This window comes from Cupressus sempervirens, chromosome 7, assembly GCF_028749045.1.
Source record: "Cupressus sempervirens isolate cs-2001-9-10 chromosome 7, ASM2874904v1, whole genome shotgun sequence".
In the NCBI taxonomy this organism is placed as follows: Eukaryota; Viridiplantae; Streptophyta; class Pinopsida; order Cupressales; family Cupressaceae; genus Cupressus; species Cupressus sempervirens.
Window position 1 is genome coordinate 766,086,030 of NC_143124.1, and position 20,987 is coordinate 766,107,016.

Consider the following 20,987-nt stretch of genomic DNA (forward strand, 5'->3'; position numbering starts at 1 on the left):
ATTCATTTAATCAATTTGGCCAATCATCTACTAATTTTCCCTATAGGATTAAATAACCCATAATTTAATCCTATTATTATTTCTAATTATTCTTCCTAATTATCATCCTCAATTAATTAATTTTATTATTAATTGATTCATTATCCGCAAACCATGGAAATTTACAATTTCCTAAGTTCCATTTTCCATCATTAATTCCATTTTCTACTAATTCTTATTTTGTGGAATAAAAGGATTTTTAATTCAAATATTCCATAAAATATTGCATCATAGTGACACTTGGATATGACACCTCGTGGATTCTCTTTTGACACTTGGATAAGATATGTCACAATCAAATATTCTTATTCTCTTATGCATGTCCCTATTTGGCTTATTTGTCATAGATTCTTGGCTTTAAGTGGGTTGAGGTGTCTTATGATGCGTCATAGATTCTCTTCCACATTTAGCCAAGTTTGACTTTCATGCATCATAAAATCTTACAATTTGCATATTTGGTCATATGCATCATGGATTCTCAAAGGAATCTCTTCCCACATCTCATATCTATGGGTGACAAATCCAAGGCTCTCATCCTCCATGCCAATTATAAAATGAGAACTCTTTCTCTCATTTCCGGTCTTGAAAGTCCTTAGATTCTTAGCTCCTAATTCTTGAGTCCCTAGCTTCTTTGCATTTTGCATTCTTCCTCTCACACTAAAATCACACTTCAATTATTATCATGGCATCATCCATATCATAGAATTTTTCTTCAATTTTGTGCACAATAGGCAAGTTGGAGCTACAATCGTTTGGAGAAGAATGAAGGACATGGGAACTAAAAACGAAAGAGGGGGTTTCTAACCTTGTGTTTGCTTCTTTTGATTAGTTTGGCTTTCATGGTAGACTAGTGGGTGCTAACATATGTTGATTGAGTTTTGTGATTTTCTCATAGTATGTTATGCATTTAACCCATTTTCTAGTCCTACAATTTCATGCTTTACATTTCTACAAGTTGATTTGAGAGTAACCTACTAGTTTTAAGTGATTGCATAATCTTATGAATGAATACATAAGTATAATTTTTTTATGGGTACACTAACCTGTGAAAAATTTTATTCATACATCTAGACCTTGGATAACTTATTCACCTACCTTCTTAGTTATTCTAAATTATTCCAACATATCATTGTAGGGTTAACATTGTAGTCATATTTTAGGCTACGTATGTGTGATGAATATCAATCTAGTGGCTTCACAGAGTCACCATGATTAGTGGAAAGATGCAACAGGAAGTCATGATGGATAAATTAGTGGTTTAGCTTTGTTTTCACAACTTCACATGTCAACATAGTCAATGGAAGAATGAAGTGGCAAACTAGTGATCAAAGGAGATAGTTATCTTTAGAAGGTTTTCACATCCTTGTAGAGTCTAAGTTGTAGTCAAGAGAAATGGTTGTGGTGTTGCAAGAAACATCAAATAGTCAAAGCATGTGGTCTTCACATGGTCATGAGTATCAAATATGTAGTCAAGTAATAAGTCACAATGGTGTGAAAAGGTGATGACGAAGCAATTAAAAGTTAGGCACAACATCGCATGATATTAGGGGACCTCATGTCTAGTAGTTTTGATGAAGTGACAAGGGAAAAGATAATTTTCTCATAGAATTTCATGGATAAATACCAGTGAGTCTATGACTACAATGATGTTACAAGAAGGCTATTTTCATGTTGAGCCCAAGGTAGTAATAGTTAAGGGGAGAAAATGAAAATAGTTTGCAAAGCAATGATAAACATAAAAAAAGAAAGTCTCAGTTTCACAAGGTTAGATAGTGGATAAGGAAAGTAGGTTGTGAATTCATGAACAAATGAAGATTCAGGATCAACATAATAGTTAGACTATTGGGAAAGGTGGAAAAATGATTCAAGGAGATAGAAATATGTGGCAAAAAAAATGATTGACTTCAGTTGACTTGCTAATTTGGCTAATCTAGCATGATGTAAATGAAATTCATGTAATAGTTGGAGGGATTAAGGAGAAATGATTCATCATCTTCAACTACTTTTTGATGTCCTCAACATTGTTGCACTCCATGCTTCTTAATTACATATCATGGTTGATCTAGCTTTGATTTGATCTCTTCTAGTTGAGTGCATGCTTTCCCTTATTATTTTTCTCATTTCTTGTGAGTAATTACACTTTATGATTAGATTTTATTCTAATTCTTATTTATTGCTCTCATTCATAATCTATCCTCATGGACGTGTATGGTTAAGCTCAAGGTTGTACCTGGGTTATGCCTACACCCTATAAAAGAAAGTTTTTTTGTTGATCAAGTATCTTCCTTCTTTTGGTCTTATGTAGATGCTCTTTGTAATTGTTTTGCCTCTTATTCAATAGAAATCACCTCTATCATATCCATTCTCAATCAGTTAAGTTTATGCAATCTATTTTTCCTAACTTTTTTGGATGTATTTTGACAATTATAATACCATATGACTATGTTAATTTTGGTTAACAGATCCATTAAGTGAATCTTTTGTATTCCTTATATGGTTATGTTATCTTTGTGGCTTCTTTATGGCATTAAGATTAAAGGAATGTAGATAGTGTTATATCTTGTGAAGCCTATTGGATTTTAGTATAGGTACTAGAAGGAAGTAGATCATAATACTATTTGTTGTATCACCTTTTCTAGAATAGAATAGGTTGTTTGATTTTTATGCATCTCCTTCTCCCTCTTCTTCTCAAGAAATAGTTTGGTGTACCTTGATAGTAAGGATGTTATCCTTTTCTAGAGACTCAATCTCTAATTGTAAAGTCCCACACTTTTGAGATTGGTTCCATGTCACACGAGGTTACCTTTAGGTCAAAACATTAGGCAAGGGTGAAAACATTCATGTCAATAGTTTTTGGCATTCCTAGTGTGACATACATTGAAGCATTTCTTAAGTCTACTAGTTTATTGGTGTTAAAGAAGGAACTTTAACTTATGCTAAGGAGATAGTTCTTCTCTAAGCATTTCAAGCCTTTAAGAAGCTCATATTCAAGCACTTGGCAACTCCATCTCTACATCTTGGTTTCTTAGGCTAGAATTGTTGTGATGCATGCCCAAAGCTCAAACAAGGGAACCTTCTAGAGGTAATTTTCAATCTATTGAACTTTCATTCTCAGATCCTAGAAGAAAAATAAAAAGACTCTCTCTATCACTAGTTAGAAGTTCAAAAGTAGCACATGCATCCATTAGATATATTTCTACTCCTCATGTTGATAGCTCACAACCTAGGGTACCATCTTTCCATTTGAATAGATCACTATTTCATATGGCCCTCCTTAGGAAGGATTTTTTCCACCTTCAATGGTGGGATTCTTCTTGTTTTAGCTCAAAGACATGATATCCTAGTAGGTGCTCTTAAAAGTATACCAGATTTCACTAGTGAGACTTATATTTCCCCAATAGAGCACATTCAAGAAATTTCAAATATTTGTAGTATACATAGTATTTCAAAGGATGATATTTCTGTTAGACTTTTAGCCTCATCACTGAAGGGAAAATCTTTACAATGGTATAGGGGATTACCACATAATTCTATCACTAATGGGATGAGTGAGGGGAAAGAATATGCAAGCATTTTGAAGATAAAAGTGATCATCTCTCACTTTTAGAGTACCTGACTACCATCAAGAGAGCAGCCCATGAATTTATGATAGATTTTAATTATAGATTCCAAAAGACATTGGATAGAATACATGTTGTAGTAAACCTTCTCCTAGTAATGCCTTCTTGCATTACCTAAGAGCTTTCAATAGTGATATTGCTACTACCTTACAATCCATGGGAGGGGATACTTTACCAACTGCATATGAAATTTCTATAAAAGAAAAAAATATCTTGATTCAATAAGGAAAGTTAGCTCCAAGGCCTCCAATGCCTTTCTTTCTTGACATGCTCAATCATCAGCCTATAGTGGCCCCTATTCCTACCCCATCTACAAGACAACCTCTTTCCATAACCCCAATAGCTTCTACATCCTCAAATGAGATAGATAGGACTCAGGCCATGATGCAAATGATGATGCAAATTATAGAAAAGAAGCTGGAGGACAACTTTTCAATGGTGCAAAAGATGAACAATGAATTGGTGACTCTAAAGTGACAACAAGCTCAAGGTAGCAAAACTTTTTAGACCAACTATCAAAATCCGCTCACATATAATAGACCACCAAATTAGGGTCAAGGTCATGTTCCACACAACCAAAGTAGACCTATGGGTAATGTTCTATTGCAAATAAAAGCACCAACCTAACAAGGAATTAGTGCCTTAGGATAAGCTTGCTCATGAGCAAGATTTTTGTCCTTCTTGCCATTATTCATATGATTATTGTATGTTTTATAATCTAGAACCATTCGAAGCATTATTCACATAAGACCAATTAGTAGGACAAAACTATAGTGCTAGTCAATCTACTAATGTTTCCCATCCACAATAGTAGGGTGATTGTTCTTTTATGAACCATCAGCTAGAGGAACATTGTCATGTCATCCATGGTAACTATGATGTTATAGCTCATAATACCATCAGTATAAGAAAAGTTGTTGAGGATGCCAAACCTCCTCCATAAAATTAGGCCTCAACTTTAGGCACTTCTCCTCATGTTCTAGTAGCACGTACACAACCATAGGTTACTCCCCAAAAAAAGCAAAACACAAGCAACAAGAGATTTGTAGAATCTTGAACTTCTCATATTCAATCATCAACTCCTATAGCCCCTAAAGCTCCAGTCAAAGTATTTGATGCTCCCCTTAATGTAGTAGACCATATGAAAGAGGCCATTGTTAATATCTCCTTGTGAGATGTTTCCACCATGCCACCACATAAGAGACTACTACAACAATAGTTAAAGAACATAGGGGTGAAAAATTAGTCTACCACCTTGAATAATAAAAAAATTTTGTAAAACCAACAAAGGAAGGAGATACAAGAAAGAAAAATAAACCTCCTCCCTTTTATGTCTCTTTGATTATAGGAGAAAAACTAGTTTACAATTGTATAATAGACTCTAGAGCTAGTATTTTTGGGATGCCTAAATGCATAGATGAGCTCCTCAATATTGAATATGAGCCAATGGTTAGGGATGTACTCCAGTTGAATTGTATCTCTATTAAGATAGTAGGAATCCTAAAAATTATGGAGATTTCATTGCATGCATACCATAGTTGTACTATCACACTAGACATATCAGTGGCTGAGGTTGATCCATATTTTTCTTTCTTCATTTCTAGTGACTTCACTACATAGATAATTGGTTATATTGCCTCAAATTGGTACTAAATTTTCTTCAAGACAATATATGGGACAAAAGCCCCCCTAAGAGTAGAGCCTTTAGCTCTTAATCATATAGAAACTTATACTCCCAACCCAGTAAATATGAATTGCACAATTTGGGAGAAAGATGAGGAATGCATAACTCATGAACATGCTACACTCTTAGCAGAGGTTCTTGACTACCTTTTAGATGAGTAGGCTACTTCTTTTTAAATTGATCTAGTACAAGAGGCTAAGTAAATAGGTCTTGGAACTTATTGTATATTTGAAGAAGGTGCCCCTATTCCTGATCTCGTGAAGAAGAAAAAAGATTTAAATGGATTGTGGAGTATGTTCTTTGATTGCTCAAGGAACAAAAATGGTTCAAGTGCTAGAGTAATGTTTTCTTTCCCTAATTTGGAGAAATATTATTTATCTTATAAACTTCAATTTGGTTGAACTAATAATGTGGTAGAGTATGAAGCCCCCATACAAGGTCTCCATCTTGCCCAAAGGAGAGGCATTAAGCTCTTGAAGTATTTGGGGATAATGAGTTGGCTGTAAATAAAATCAGTAAATAGAATATAATAAAAAATAACCTTCTTAAGTTGTACAAGTATAGAGTTTGGGATTTGCATGAAGGCTTCTAGGCATTCAACATTCAAAGTGTCCCTAAGAATAAAAACAAACATGTTGATAGGTTTGCAGTGATTGGTTCTCATTATGACATACTAGAGCATGTTGCTAAAATAAAGGAGAAATAGATCAGACTTCACCTTCTATTCTAAATAATTGCACAAACTAGCAGGTATTTGATTCTAATTTGCAAATTGTTAATTTCCTACAAAATGAAACCAAATTCTGCAAAAAATTAGTCTAAGTTGCAAAATTAGTATGGGGATCAGATTGTGAATCTTAATTCCAATAAATTACCTAAAGGTCTGGTCACTTTAGAAGTAATATTTAACTATGTTTATCAAGCAAGAAACAAGGGCTCAAACTTGACCACAAAGAGGGATGACCACACAACTATCACCATTGTTGATGGACAAACTCTAAACTTGGGTAAGGTATGGACTGAGACTAAACCAAAAAGTTTTCATTAATTTGTGTCAAGAATTTAGTGATGTTATTGTTTTGACATATGAAGACTTAAATAGTTTTGACCCAAGCTTATTTCAATATACTATAGATTTAAGCCATGATGTAAATCCTATTAGACAAAAGAAAAGGCTAGTTAGCCCTATGATTGAACAATTAATGAGAAAAGAATTGTCTAAGCTCATACAGGCTAATATCATTTTTCCTATTAAACACTCTATGTGGGTAGCTAATGTTATCCCTATTAGAAAAAATAATGGAGAAATTAGACTATGTGTAGATTTTAGGGACCTTAATAAAGCATCTCTTAAAGGACACCATCCCCTTCCTTCTATGGGAAAAATTTTGTCCTAGGTTAGTGGCTTAGAGAGGTTTTCCTTCTTAAATGGTTTTTCAGCCTATAATCAGGTGTTGGTCTAAGAGTTAGACCAATATAAGAAATCCTTCACAACCAAATGGGGTACCATGCCTATTGTAAACTGTCATTTGGACTAACCAATGTAGGAGCCACAATTCAAAAGGCAATGGAGATGGCCTTCAAGGGCATGCTAGAGAATTTTGTGCTAGTCTATTTTGATAATATAGCTATCTTTTAAAAACATGTAGTAGATCACTTTGATCATTTGAGGCTACTTTTCATTAGATGCAAAGAGTATGGTGTGTCTCTAAACCCAAAAAAGTGTGTATTTGTCATTAATCAAGGAAAGCTCCTAGGACACATTATATCAAGAGATGGACTAGCTATAGATCTAGAGAGAGTGTAAGTTATTCTCTCTATCCCACTTCCCACCCACAAGAAAGGATTTTAGAGCTTTCTTTGAAGGATCAACTTTGTGAGAAGGTTCATCCTAATATAGCTTCCATGGTGACACCTCTTACAACCATGTTAAAGAAGAATATGATGTTAACCTAGACCAAGGAAGGGAAGGATAATTTTGATGAGATCAAGGAATCATTTGCATCATCTCCCACTCTTGTCAATCCTATGTTTGATAGAGATTTCATCCTTCACTCTCTTGGAGGAGATTTGAGTATATTAGTTGTTCTAACACAACTAAATGAAGAGAATTTGGAGCAACCCATTGCCTTTTTTAGTGAAGGACTTAAAGATTATGAGAGAAGATATAGCTATGTAGAAAATCAAGTCCTTGCTATTGTAAGGGCTCTCAAAATGTTGAGACATCTTCTATCTCATATCATGGCCTAGCTCTTGGTCCCACATGAAAGTGTGAAGGAGTTCCTCCTGAACATAAATATTAATTAAAAGAGAAATGGATGGCTCACCAAAGTCATGGAGTGTGACATCAATATTAAGATCACCAAGCTTGTAAGAGGCAAGGGATTGTGTGAACAAATGGCCTAATCATTTGAGACACCTGAAGAGGTTTCTCTATTAATACAAGGTGAGCAACCGACAGAGAATGAAAATTAGAATGATTGGTTGCATGACATGACTACCTTCTTAGTAGAAGGAAGATATCCCCAAGACCTAGACAAAGAAAAGAGAAGACAGTTTAGCTTACAATCTATCCTTTATGTCTTGGTGGATGGAGTCTTATTTAGAAAATATTCTGATGGAGTCCTATTAAGGTGTATCCAAATTGATCAAATCAGTAGGTTATTAAAAGAACTCCATGGTAGCCCTATTGGTGGTCATTTCTTAGCCAAGATTATAGAAATGAAGATAATTAGGTCTAGTTATTATTGGCCACCCCTATTCAATGATTTTCATAAGCATATAAGGAAATGTGAGAAGTGTGCTTTCTTTTTAGGAAAGCAAAGATTGTTTTCCCTTCCTCTCTATCCTATTCAAGTAGACCAACCTTTTTCTCAATGGCATTTGGATTTTATTGGCCCAATAAATCCACCTTCTAGTTCTAGTCATTAAAGGATTTTGGCAGCCACAAATTACTTCACAAGATGGATAGAAGCAGTAGCTTTGAAGGATGCAATAGAAGCTTTAGTGGTTAATTTCCTTGATAAAATTGTGGCTAGATTATGTGTTCCTTCAACTATCATATCAAATAATATCAAATCTTCTATTGGAAATCATATAGTCTCTTAGGCTTTGGAACACAAAATATATTTGAACACTTCCTTAAATGGAATAACTTAGTTGAATACTCCGACAAGAACATCATCAGAATAATGAAGAGGACAATTGAAGATAACTAGAGGTGTTGGTATGCCAAGTTGACAAAATTGCACCCAAGAGAGAAATTTGGAGCTCACCCTTCATGTTGATATATGAAAAATAGGTAAGGTTTCCTATTTCACATGAGTTCCCTTCTCTTGAACTAGCTCATCAATTAGAGCTAGCTGAGAATGATGCCATGACAATCAGGCTAGTAGAGGTTATCGAACTAGAAAATAAGAGACAACAAGCTATGCATACACTTGAGGCATGCCAATAGTAGGACAAAAGAATTTTTGACAAGAAAGATACAGCCATAGTTTTCAAAGGAGACCCTTTTCTCAAGTGGGATGTAGATAGAGCTAAACCAGGTAGACATTCTAAATTTGATGCTATGTGGAGTGGCCCATATGTGATCACCAACTGCAAGGAGGCCAATGCTTTTTAGTTATTCAAGCTTGATGGTGATGTCCAAAAAATTAAAGTTAATGGAATTCACCTTAAACCTTGCTTCTTGAGAATGTTAAGGTTTTTTGTATATATTAGAGTAGTTCTCTACTTTCTATTAAGTGCACAAGCATAGGCTTTCTCTGTAGGAGATAACAAAATTTTGAAATTTTGTAGGTGTAGAAGAGGAAAATTTTTGTGAAGAGTCAAGTGGAATATAGAGTTATTTTCTGACTCCAACCTAATGGATTTCTCAAAGGCCAATAGTCCATGCTTAGCAGAAAATCATCCCCCCCAAGTCACCAAAAATGTTAGCTATTTTGTCCATTCCTAAAAGTTGAATATCTAAGGTGGCAGCATTAACCATGTCCATCTGACTATTTTTTTATTTCCATGCAAGCATTATAGTGATACATAAAAAAACCTTGTTCATTCCTTATATCCCAAAGTCCTTTATTTCCTTTGCATTGAATGAAGACTTTGAAGTTGCAACATTGTAACTACCTTTTAGTGCCTTCTCACTCTAGTTTATCACTTAACTATCAAGGGGGTCATAACGGTATGACGTGGTCATCTCAACTATCAACTCAACTTCACAACTTGGAAGGATAGCATCTAGTTTCAAGTCATGAAGTTGTGACTAACGATACATTGCATGATCACAGGCCACTTCAAGTTTAAATAGATTCAAGATGTGACTGCATGAAGTTAAACATAGTAGTTTATTAATGTTCTTTCACATCATCATTGGTGGTTGAGGCTAATGTAGGGTGAGAGTAGCAATGTAGCTAAATACCTCGTTCCCTCATTTGTAGGGTTAAATGCTAAACTATAGTTTTAGCTTGCAAAGAAGTGATGAGTGGACACATGTCTTGGTGGGTCTGATTCTTGTGAAGTCTTTCATTGAATCATCATAAGGGTAGTTAATATAACCAATTTTGAAGGAGTTGTCCATCGAATAAAAGAAAATCAATTGAAAAGATAGTACCCCATCAAAAATCTTCAGTAAAAATATTAAGTTGCAATGGTGTGATAGTCAATAACTAAAGTCAAATTCAATGCTTTGACACCAATGTAAAATTAACTGACTAAAGAAGGGTTAAGCTTATAAAACAATGAAATACATGGAGCACATCATTGTAGGCTTAACACTATTGTCAAGTTTTAGGTTGTGAGTGTGTGATGATTGTCAATCTGATGGCTTCATAAAGTTACAGTGGTTAGTGGAAAGATGCAATAGGTAGTCACAATGGAGCAATTCATAATTTAGGTTTTTTTTGTAGCTCCACAAGTCAACACATTCAATGGAGGAATAGAGTGTTGAAGTTATGATCAAAGGGGATAGTTAGCTCTAGAAGATTTTTTTAACCTTAGAGTATTTGAGCTACGATTAAGAGAAATGATTGTGATGTTGTGAGAAACATAAAATAGTTAGAGGATGTCGTCTTCACATAGTTAAAGGTATCAAAGACACAATAAAGTTCCATGTTGTGATGAGGTAAAAAGGTGATGATGAAGTAGTTAAAAGTTAGGCACAACATCACATGAAATTAGGGGACCTCATGTCTAGCAGCTCTAATGAAGCAACAAGGGAAAAGATAATTTTCTTGCAACCTCACATAGTTAAATAGTAGTGAGGCCCTGACCAAGGTGGTGGTGAAAGAAGGCTATTTCCATATTCACTATAGGGTCACAAAAATTAAGGTGATGAAGTGAAAATAGGGTGTGAAGTAGCGATAATCATAAGACAAGGAAAGTTGGTATTTTGCAAGGTCAAAAGGTTAATAAGGAAAGTATGTTGCAAAGCCACAAACATATGAAGATTCAAGGTCAACATAACAATTAGACAGCAAGGCAAGGTGGTGAAATGTTTCAAGGGGATAAAGCCACATGGTAGAAGAAATGATTAACTTCAATTGGCTTACTAATTTGGTTAATCTAGCACGATGTAAATGAAATTCATGTAGAAGTTGGAGGGATTGAGGAAAAATGCTTAGTCATCTGCAACCATTTTTTATGTCCTCAACATCATTGTACTCTATACTTCTTAAATGCATATCATGATTGATATAGCTTTGATTTGATCTCTTGCGGCTAAGTGTACACTTTCTATTATTCTTTCTATCATTTCTTGTGAGCAATTACACTACATGATCATATTTTCTTCTAATCCTTAGTTATCTCTCTCATCTATAATCCAATCTCATGGACATGTAAGTTTAAAGCCAAGGTTGTATATGGGTTATGCATGTACCCTACAATGGAAATTTTTTTTGTTGATCAAGGATCTCTCTTTTTTTGCTCTTTTGTAGATACTCTATAATTTTTTTGCCTCTTATTTAATAGAAATTGCCTCTCTCATATCCATTCTTAATTAGTTAATTTTGTGCAATCTATTTAGCCTCACTTTTTTGGATGTATTATGACAATTGTAATACCATATGATTATGTTCATTTTGGTTAACTAATCTATTAAGTGAATTTTTTGTATTCCTTATATGGTTATGTTCTCTTCGTGACTTATGTATAGTGTTAAGATTGAAGGAATGCAGATAGTGGTATATCTTGTGTAGTCTATTGGATTTTACTGTAGCTACTAGAAGGAAGTATATCAAAATACTATCTGGTGTATCGCCCCCTCTAGAATAGAATAGTTAGTTTAATTTCATGCATCTCCTTCTCCATTTTCTTCTCAAGAAATAGTTATGTGCACCCTAATAGTAAGGAAGTCAGCCTTCTCCAAAGATTTGATCTCTAATTGCAAATTTCCATATATTTGAGATTTTTTCCATGTTACACAATATTGCCTTTAGGGCAAAGCTTTAGGCAAGGGTGAAAAATTTCATGTCAACAATTACTAATAAACCCCTTGGTTGTTGAAAGATGAATAATGGTCAAGCTCATATCATGTATCTCAATTACTTATTTGTGAGAAGGAAGTGTTTTATTATTATTTATCTTTTATTGGTTTAAATTCAACTTGTAAATCTCTTTATATTCCTAAAATGATTCATATAAATTTTAAATTGCAGTCAAAATTGCATCCTCATAATGGATCATGTTATATGATTAGAAAGAAACGTTGATGATCATGCTCATTTTTTATATGTTACTAAAAATTTAAAATGTGTGATCATTTTTTATAATTGTGAAATATGAATTTTATCAAGTTTCCACAATCCATTTTAACAGTAGGAATTTGTTTCTAGATTCGATTGTGTGTGTAATTTTTAAATCCAGAAACAAATTCATGCAATTATAAAATAACTTATATTTAAAATTTTAAATAATGAATCCATATTAATTTTAAAATGCAATTAAGGGTAATAGATGGAAAGAATAATTGTGATATTATCATAGGATTCATTTAATGTAATATTTCATTAAGGATAATAGATAGAAAGAATAATTATAATTATACCACAAGATTCAGGTAGTTTTGGAGTCAAGCTTATTTAGTAAAATAATCAATGAATAGTTTCTAATTTTTTAATGTTTTTTTGTTCCTTTGATATTTTATTTGAACATCTGCAAGGATGATTTGATTTGAAAAGTTTTATGTCAGAGTTGGTTAGTTGTCTTTTGATTGAAAATGGAATTTGAAACTCAAAGTGTTGAAGTCATGATTGTGAAAATGAAACTTAGAACTAATATATAATTGTACATTAGATTTTGGGAAAAGAATTAAAAATTTATAGTTTGATAGAATGTATTGGTGTCCATTTCAAATTTTGAAATTTGAACTTTCAAATTCTTATTTGCGAAAATGAACAAATTTGAATAATATGGTAGGATTTAAATTTTCCTCTTTTATGCTAACATTTTTGGGGTTATTTCTACCTATCAAAATTATCATTGCACCTTGTTGAAATACAATTGCTAGTATATTTAATATCATGAGTACATATTGTGTTGCCTTGTATCTTCCCACTATCCCTTAATATTTGCAACTAATTTTATGTCTTATATAGGAATTAACACATCATCTATAGGAGTACAATCAATGAGGGTGGATTAATTTGTATATGGTAGTTTTTTATTTCCTCCCATTTAATTATCTTATTGTAGGTAGTTTTCAAAGATGGCAATAGTGAGAGATGATAAGAAAATGAATGAATCATAATCACTAATGAAGGATTTGAAATGAAAATTCATTTTATCGTTCCAATAGAGAGTGGACGTTGTGTATTACCTTTGAATAGATAGAGATTATAAGTGTCAAACTATCGTGTAGAGGAAGGTGGAAATATATGAATTTATCATTTCCAACATGAAAATATTGATAGATATTTGAGAAGGGTGAGAGAGACTTTGGGTTGAGCTGACTAAGAATGACTGAAATACATGACGTCAAAATGTATATAGAAATTTATAAATAGAAATAATGGTGACCACACTACTCCAAAATCTTTGCGGATGAAAAGCCTTCCATATAATATTCATTGCAACTATACCTTTGAAGAACTAAGAGAACTATTTTATGAACAATAACATGTTGTTTGAATGAGTTAATATAATCATGAGAGTAAGAACTTGTCTTATACAAAAAAAAAAAAAAATAGTCATTAATACTTCTAAATCATGTTTATCTGATGTATATTCAAGGTATAAAAACATTGTTACTTTAGGAAGCACCCTCTAAGTCTATTGGAAAATTTTAGATTAGATTAAGCTTAAATTAAGTTACAATGTCTTAAGTTTTCATTTAACACATCAGGGATAAAATTACATAAGTACTTTTTCCTAATACAAATGTAAAATCAAGTTGATTTTGTTATATGTTTAGATCTATAAGATTAGATGTCATAATATAATGACCTATCTAACATGCATATCAATACCCTAAGCATTGTGATACAACTAGAAGACTAATTATAGCATAGCCTTAATAGTGCAACTAAAACAAGTAATTAGCCACTCCTCAAGCATTTTAGAAGGCAAAAAAAATAGAACAATCCCTCTTGGTTTAGACTTGGCATTAAAGTACACAAAAGTCATATTACTAAAAAAGGTGCATTGCTATTAAATTTGAGTATGTTCTCACATTTGCATAGATTTGGGTTAAAAGTAAATTGACCCACCTCTAGGAATTTAGCATCTAAGTCACATTGTCTCAAACTTTAGAGTTTGGGCTACAAGATGAAATCTACTAATCAAGGGTGAAATTCTAATCCATTTTTTAGAACGCTTCTCAAGGTTCAAATTTTGAATTCTAAATTGGAACTTAAGAACAATAGGGAAGAGAAATAATCTAAGACTACCAAATTAATACAAAAACATTTATATTTCATTTGACCTCTTGCCCCATTAAAAATGTAACACATAAAATATATTCCATTTGGACTTTACAGTGATATTATGTAGGTATATTATTGATTACTAGGGGGGTGAATGAGTAATCACTAATTTAAAAAAATTTCTTCACATTCTTAACTTTCAAAAATTTTACTAATAAGCTCTAGTTATACCTATAATACTATTATCAATTATCTAAACATTAATCTTAAATAAATAGTGTAATCATCCACACAATAATAACACCAAGATTTATCTCTTGGAAACCTATTTAGGCTAAAAACCATAGTGTGATAATGATGCTCACAAATGTAGTACTCTTTTGGAATATGCTTTGTTAGGAGCTTCATTGAATAAGGGTTACAAAACATGATTAATTATACCTTGTTAAATGATTTCCTCTAGACCTATTAGGATCTTTACTCTACAAGTAGTAACCTTGTCAAAGGATTTTAATACTCTAATCTAATAATGTCACCTTGTTAGTGTTACAAATTTATTCAGCACTCCCCTCAAGATTTGTGACAAGGGTTTAACCACCTCCCATGCACTATAAGTTGAGTGGTTGTATCAGGCATTGATAGATCAGTCTTTTGTTGCAATGGTAACCCCACTCTAACGAGTGGTATCAGATCTTAGTCACAAGTTCGAATCCTTAGACCTCAAGTAATGCTAAGGGGGAGATTGTTAGAAATTTATTTAGCACTCCCCTTGGGATTTGTGACAAGGTCTTAACCTCCTACTATGTACTATAAGTTGACTGGCTGTATCAAGTATTGATAGATCGGTCTTTTGGTGCAATGATAACCCCACTCTAACAATTAGAGGCTTTACAACAGGAAAATTAATGTCACCCTTATAAGATATTTTGATTGCTACAAAGATGAGAAAGTAATAGAAATAAAGTGGTATGTGATTTGCACTACCTTACCATACCAAATCTAATGATGTTTTTCATTATAACAACATATCATTCAATGTTCATCTTCTTTCCTTTTTATGCTTTGATGGCTCTACTTCAATTCTAGTCACTACTCTCCTCTCTCTCTTTTTCCTTCTTTTTTTCTCTTATACTTCACAAACTATAAAACTAGATCTAATGACTACAAAGACATCTCTCCATCTAAGTAGAAACTTCTTGAACAATTTGTTGTAGCTTCAAAACAAACAACCCATTTTTGGATTAAAAAATAAGGACCCCCTTTCTATTTATAATTAGGAGACCATAATATCTAGAATAGGGCATCAACCTACATTCCTCAAAGAATGGGTCTCATGTACTCTATTGTTAGAGCCATCTCAGTCATCATCATTCAAAATCAGATTATCTAGGATGTTAAATTTTGCACTAAATCCTAGAAGTGTGCACTTGCATGCTAGGAGCACATGCACACATTTTTGAGGGACATAAAGTGCGCACTTTTCCCTAACTCCCTAAGGGTACTCCTATACACCAATGTACCTTTTGTACCTTGTGTAGTGTGCTAGGTGTGCAACTATCCAAGGTGCATGCCTATAAATAGAACCCCCCCAACTAAGTCATTTTTATTAATTGAGTCCTAGTGAACACACCTTTGAACATCTAGTGTTGTGAATTCTTCATCTTCAAAGTTCAAGGTAGGAACTCAACTACACATGCACACTTGCCCATGTTCACAAGGTGCACCATAGGTGCCCTTCATATCAAAGATAAAATATCCCAATTTAGAGTTACATGTGCACCAGTACACATGCACATGTGCACCAAGTGTGCATGGTGTGAATATTTGACATGGTCCACAAATTACATTGAGCACACATTACATACTAGCATAGGTGTGCTAGGTGTGTTAGTATGCTCTTAGGGATGTTTTTGTGTGTTGTGTCATTTCGTCCACTTTGATCAGTTTTTTCTATTTTGATCAATTTTGTTAATGTCTTTGAGTCTCCTATTGATGATATACTAAAATTCATCTTTTATGTAGAAAAAATGACATCATCTTCATCCTCCATGGACACAGAGATCACTCCTAAGCCAGTGGGTTTCATATATCAAGGAGCACCAAACAAGTCCAAATTTGAAGACAAACACTCATAGACTAATGACACCAAATTGGGGAATATCAATTGGAATGTATTCATATTATCGTGCAACAAATCCAAGGAAAGATCAGTAATGATGTTAGCATTGATCAAGACTAGGCTAGTGAATGTGGCTTCCCATCTAATATCTATCTAGTCCTCTGAGTTGATAATGACTCTAGCTCATCATTATGTACTTATAGAGAAGGTGGTTGAGAGTGTGATGGAAGAAATTATGTTGGATAAAAGGCCATGAAACATTGAGAAGTTCTTCCATCTACCAAGGGTAGATCAATACTTATAGATCACTTATGACATATCAGAGTGTTGGTATAGGGAGAATGAGATAGAGGTAAGGGAGCTAGCAAAAGAGAAATACCTCATAACAAGGCTACAATTGAATCAAATAGGTGTAAATATTGACATGAGTTGAGGAGATATGATCGACAATATTAGCTATTTATAGTCCTTTTGAGCTGATCCATGGGCTTCCTAGCATAAAGTTGCCTAAAGACATAGATGGTGAATTTATAGAAACCATTATAATGGGAAGAATTCCAATTGATTGGGCTACAATTATTAGTAACAACCTTAATGAGTAGCTCATCTCGGTGAAGATTGATCCACAATTCTACATGACCTCCTATGTCATGTAGCTCTTAGTCATAAGGCCAACTAATTACCCAAGTTTGGTCAAGAGAGGGATCATTCAAGATGTAACCACTTGGCCACACATAGTCTACCCTCAGCTCATGAAGAATAAGATCCCCTTTAAGAGCCCTAGATATAGATTGGTGAATGATGGATTCATTTTTCCTATCATTAGATTTATTGAAGGATACTATGATAAAAGAATGTTAGTAGAAGTAGTGGCTCAAATAGCACAAGTAGGTTCTTACTTCATCCAATTCAACACATTTACCTTATCCAAGTAGATGGTACCCTATTGTTCCTAAAGAAGCTTCTACATTATCCTTCAAATAGATTGATATTATTGGAGATAGCAAGGCAACTAGCCTTAGCTTATAATAGAGTGCAAAAATAGCACATAAAGATATGGATCTAGCCAATTACCATCAATGCCTTCGAGGTCAAGTAGAAGTAGGTTATAATCAATTTTGATTAGGAATAGGATCCATAGCCCTTGGAGGATTATTTAAAACCTCAACCCTACTTTGACAATATTGGGATGGTACAACATCTTGTAGGCAAAGAGTTCATACTAGATGCAAAAATAAAACATCATTGGATGAACTACATAGATGACTAAAATGTTTGGATTAGGATATATTATAGGATGAATTTGTAGCTCAAAAAAAGGGCACTTAATTTGGATATATCACTAAAGGGAAAAAGATACCCCTAATGTGCTAGACCAACTATATAATAAGGATAGGATCTATGAGTGATACATTATGAATGCAAAGACCGGTCGAGAAGAGAATAATGATATCTATCACAAGGCCCAACCTATTATACAATTGACCAAGGAATGGGCCAATAAACCATTTTTCTTCAATACAGTTCCCAATGCTCCAACTCTACAAGAAATTTCTCGATCCAAGAAGGGTAAAGGAATAAAAGTGATAGTTCTCACATACTCAGCAAAGTCACCAATGAAGCATGAGATAGTGTAGCAATATGAGCAAGAAGTATACTTACAGGCTCAGAGAGAAAAGAGAAATAAGAGAGAAAGGACTACTCAAGTTGATTAGCTAGAATGGGATCAACCAAAGAAAGCCTAGCTAGAACAAGCTTAGCCCAAGCAAGTAGAGGGCCAAGAAGAGGAAGCCTTGATAGCCCAAATGGAAGCCACCCCCTCAATACCAAAGAGAGATAGAACTAAGATGATGGTGGTGTGAGAGAAAAGGTGGAAGTTACAGAATAAAATTACTTTGTCTCCTTAGGTTCCATAGAACATACCCAAGGCTCAACATGAGGAAGAAGGAGAGGAAATTAAATATACCACACTCAATAAGAGAACCCTATTGAGAAGATTTGCAGAGGAGGAAAGGAGGAAGAGGTTAATGCAAACACCACCTTCCATCCTAGAACAGTCACTTTAGGTAGAAATCTATGATCAAGATGATCAAGAAAATGAAGGATGGACTAAAGAGGTGGGAGGAGGTGGATGTCTTTGACATCTAAGACTTTCATTGTATGTCAATAGGCACATAGATGGCAAGGGAAATAATAAGGGATACCCCACAAAATGAATCACTAGGAAAGCATTGGATTCAGTTACCTCCATTACCTAAAGGGCCACTAGGTATACCTCCTCCATTGTTAGTGAACCCACCATGTATGCATCCTCCTTGAGAATCATAGGAAATAAAAAATAATACCTCAACTAGTGATAAATCTAGAAAGCTAGACCATGGAAGGATATGAGTATGTCAAATTTCATATAGATGAAATATCATAAGAATGACATATTACTGAGGAAGGAGAACATATTCCTCCTAGAGAAGAGACAAGAACTTCATCATAGGTAAAACTATTGTCTCAAGTAGTAGTGCCCCCAAGAAAAGAGAGGACTCTAGAATGGAGTAATAAGGAGAAAGGGCCAACTTCAAGACCATCATCATCAAGCCAATACATGTCTCCAGTGGGAACTACTTCGGCATGGTTTAAAAAGGAATTTTTAACTAGCCAAGGGAGATATATGCAGTACACAAAAGCATAGGGTATCAAAGATTTAATAAAGGAAGTCAAAGTACCAGAACCTATTAAAGGTGATGCTAAGAGACTAACATTTATCATGAAGAACTAGAACAAAGATCTACAAGCACACATTGTCATCCCTCCTTTCCATACAAATACTAAAGATATTTCTCCAAAACATGATCAAATGAAGGAGATAGTGTTGGAAAGGCCCATAATTGATGTGGTGAAGGTTCTAATCACCACAGACCTCAAGCAAGTGTTTACACACTTGGATTAGGGTGAGTTAAAAATTTTGGTGTTAAGAAATCATAATGAACTTTTAAGATGATATGTTAATAATATAGTGGGACCAATCGACCGTGACCATCCAAAGATTTCTCTAGGGGTCTCTCTTGAGAAGAAAGGGTGAGGAGATATTGCAGAAGAGAGTGATTCATTTTTGGATGCATGCAAAAGGTGAGATCATAATTTTGAAGGTAGAGGAATACATATAATTGAGGGTAATTTGAACCTTCTACAAAGCATTTAGAATAATGCCAAAAAATTGGTCATGGTAATAGACCAAGAATTTGTTGAAAATAGAATGACATTAGTATGAATATTTGTTTCATTCATTGATTTATCACTAATGTTAAACTTGCTACTTGCTGGTAAGACAATTTCTTATATGATTTAAGTACTATCATTTGTTTCATTAATGAAGAGGATTTGATCAAATGAGGTAACAATAGCACCTAGAGGAAAGGTTGAGTTATGATATGGAAAAGGAGTAGAAGAATTAATTAAGATAGTGATATTATAGTGCAATGATAATCTACTTAAGGTTGCAAAGGTTGGTTACACTGATTAAGTTCAAAAGAACAAGTTAAACAAAGTTTTTTTGCCAAGCTCGACAATTTTCAAAGTAGGTGCCAAGAAAAGTTAGTGTGAGTCAAGAAAACTTCAATTTCAGTGTAAGTTGAGCAAAGTTAAGTTGATACCGAGCACCAATCTAATTTAGTTCATGTTGAGTGATTTGACATTGGATGTTGAGCAAGATAGTATGTGACGAGCATCAGAAGTCAGCTAATGTTGTGTATTAGCATTATGAGAAAGATAAAGAATTCTATGAATCTGAGCCAACAAGGTTGATTTCTTCAATTATATGAGCCATGTGGAAGATAAGATTGATGAGATGGTGGCATAGAATTCATGCTAAACCATTTTGAGGAAAATTCAAAGAGGATTAAAGGAGAATTTTCTAGAAGGGAATAATATGAGACAAGGGGTAGATTCATTGAATCCTACTTAATCTGACCTAACCCTAAAATGGACAATGAGGGATGAATGGAAAAATATCTTAATTCTCTATTTATAGAGATGGTTGGTTAGAAGCAAAGGTTTTCATGTGCGAGAACCTAAGGAAGACAAGGAGTCTAAGGTATTGCTTCATTGAGTGACCTAAGAGAAGAGTTTGAATTGGAAAGAAAAGAAAGAAGGCTTATGGGTATGGATTCTTAAAGAGTGAATAAGCTATCAGAGTTGAAGTGTGTGAAAGCCAAGTAGAATGGAGGATTGAAACAAATATTTTTAATCTATAAATGGAGTTGTATGTTGTTATCAGATCAAGCCTTACTGTTACTTTCTAATCACTATATCAGTCTAGGGTAAATCCTTTGGATTAAGGTTCACCTAACAATCATTTGTAAATCCTTTAACCGGGTGAAATACCAAGTGAATGATCTAAAGTCCTCTAACAAGGCTCACTCCTAATAGGGTGATTGAAATCCTTTAACAGGGTCATATTTAATAGTTTGTATTATAACCTTTAATAGGGTTGGCCTTTCATAGGGCATCACTTCAGAAGAGTGAGAATGAGTAGCATGTTATTAGTGATTTTTACCAAATTTGATTTCCACATAAAATCATTGTGTCAAATGTGTTATTGAATTTGTTATGTTTCATGTTTACATTTCTGCAAATTGACTTGATAGTAAGGTCTACAAGTTCAAGTGATT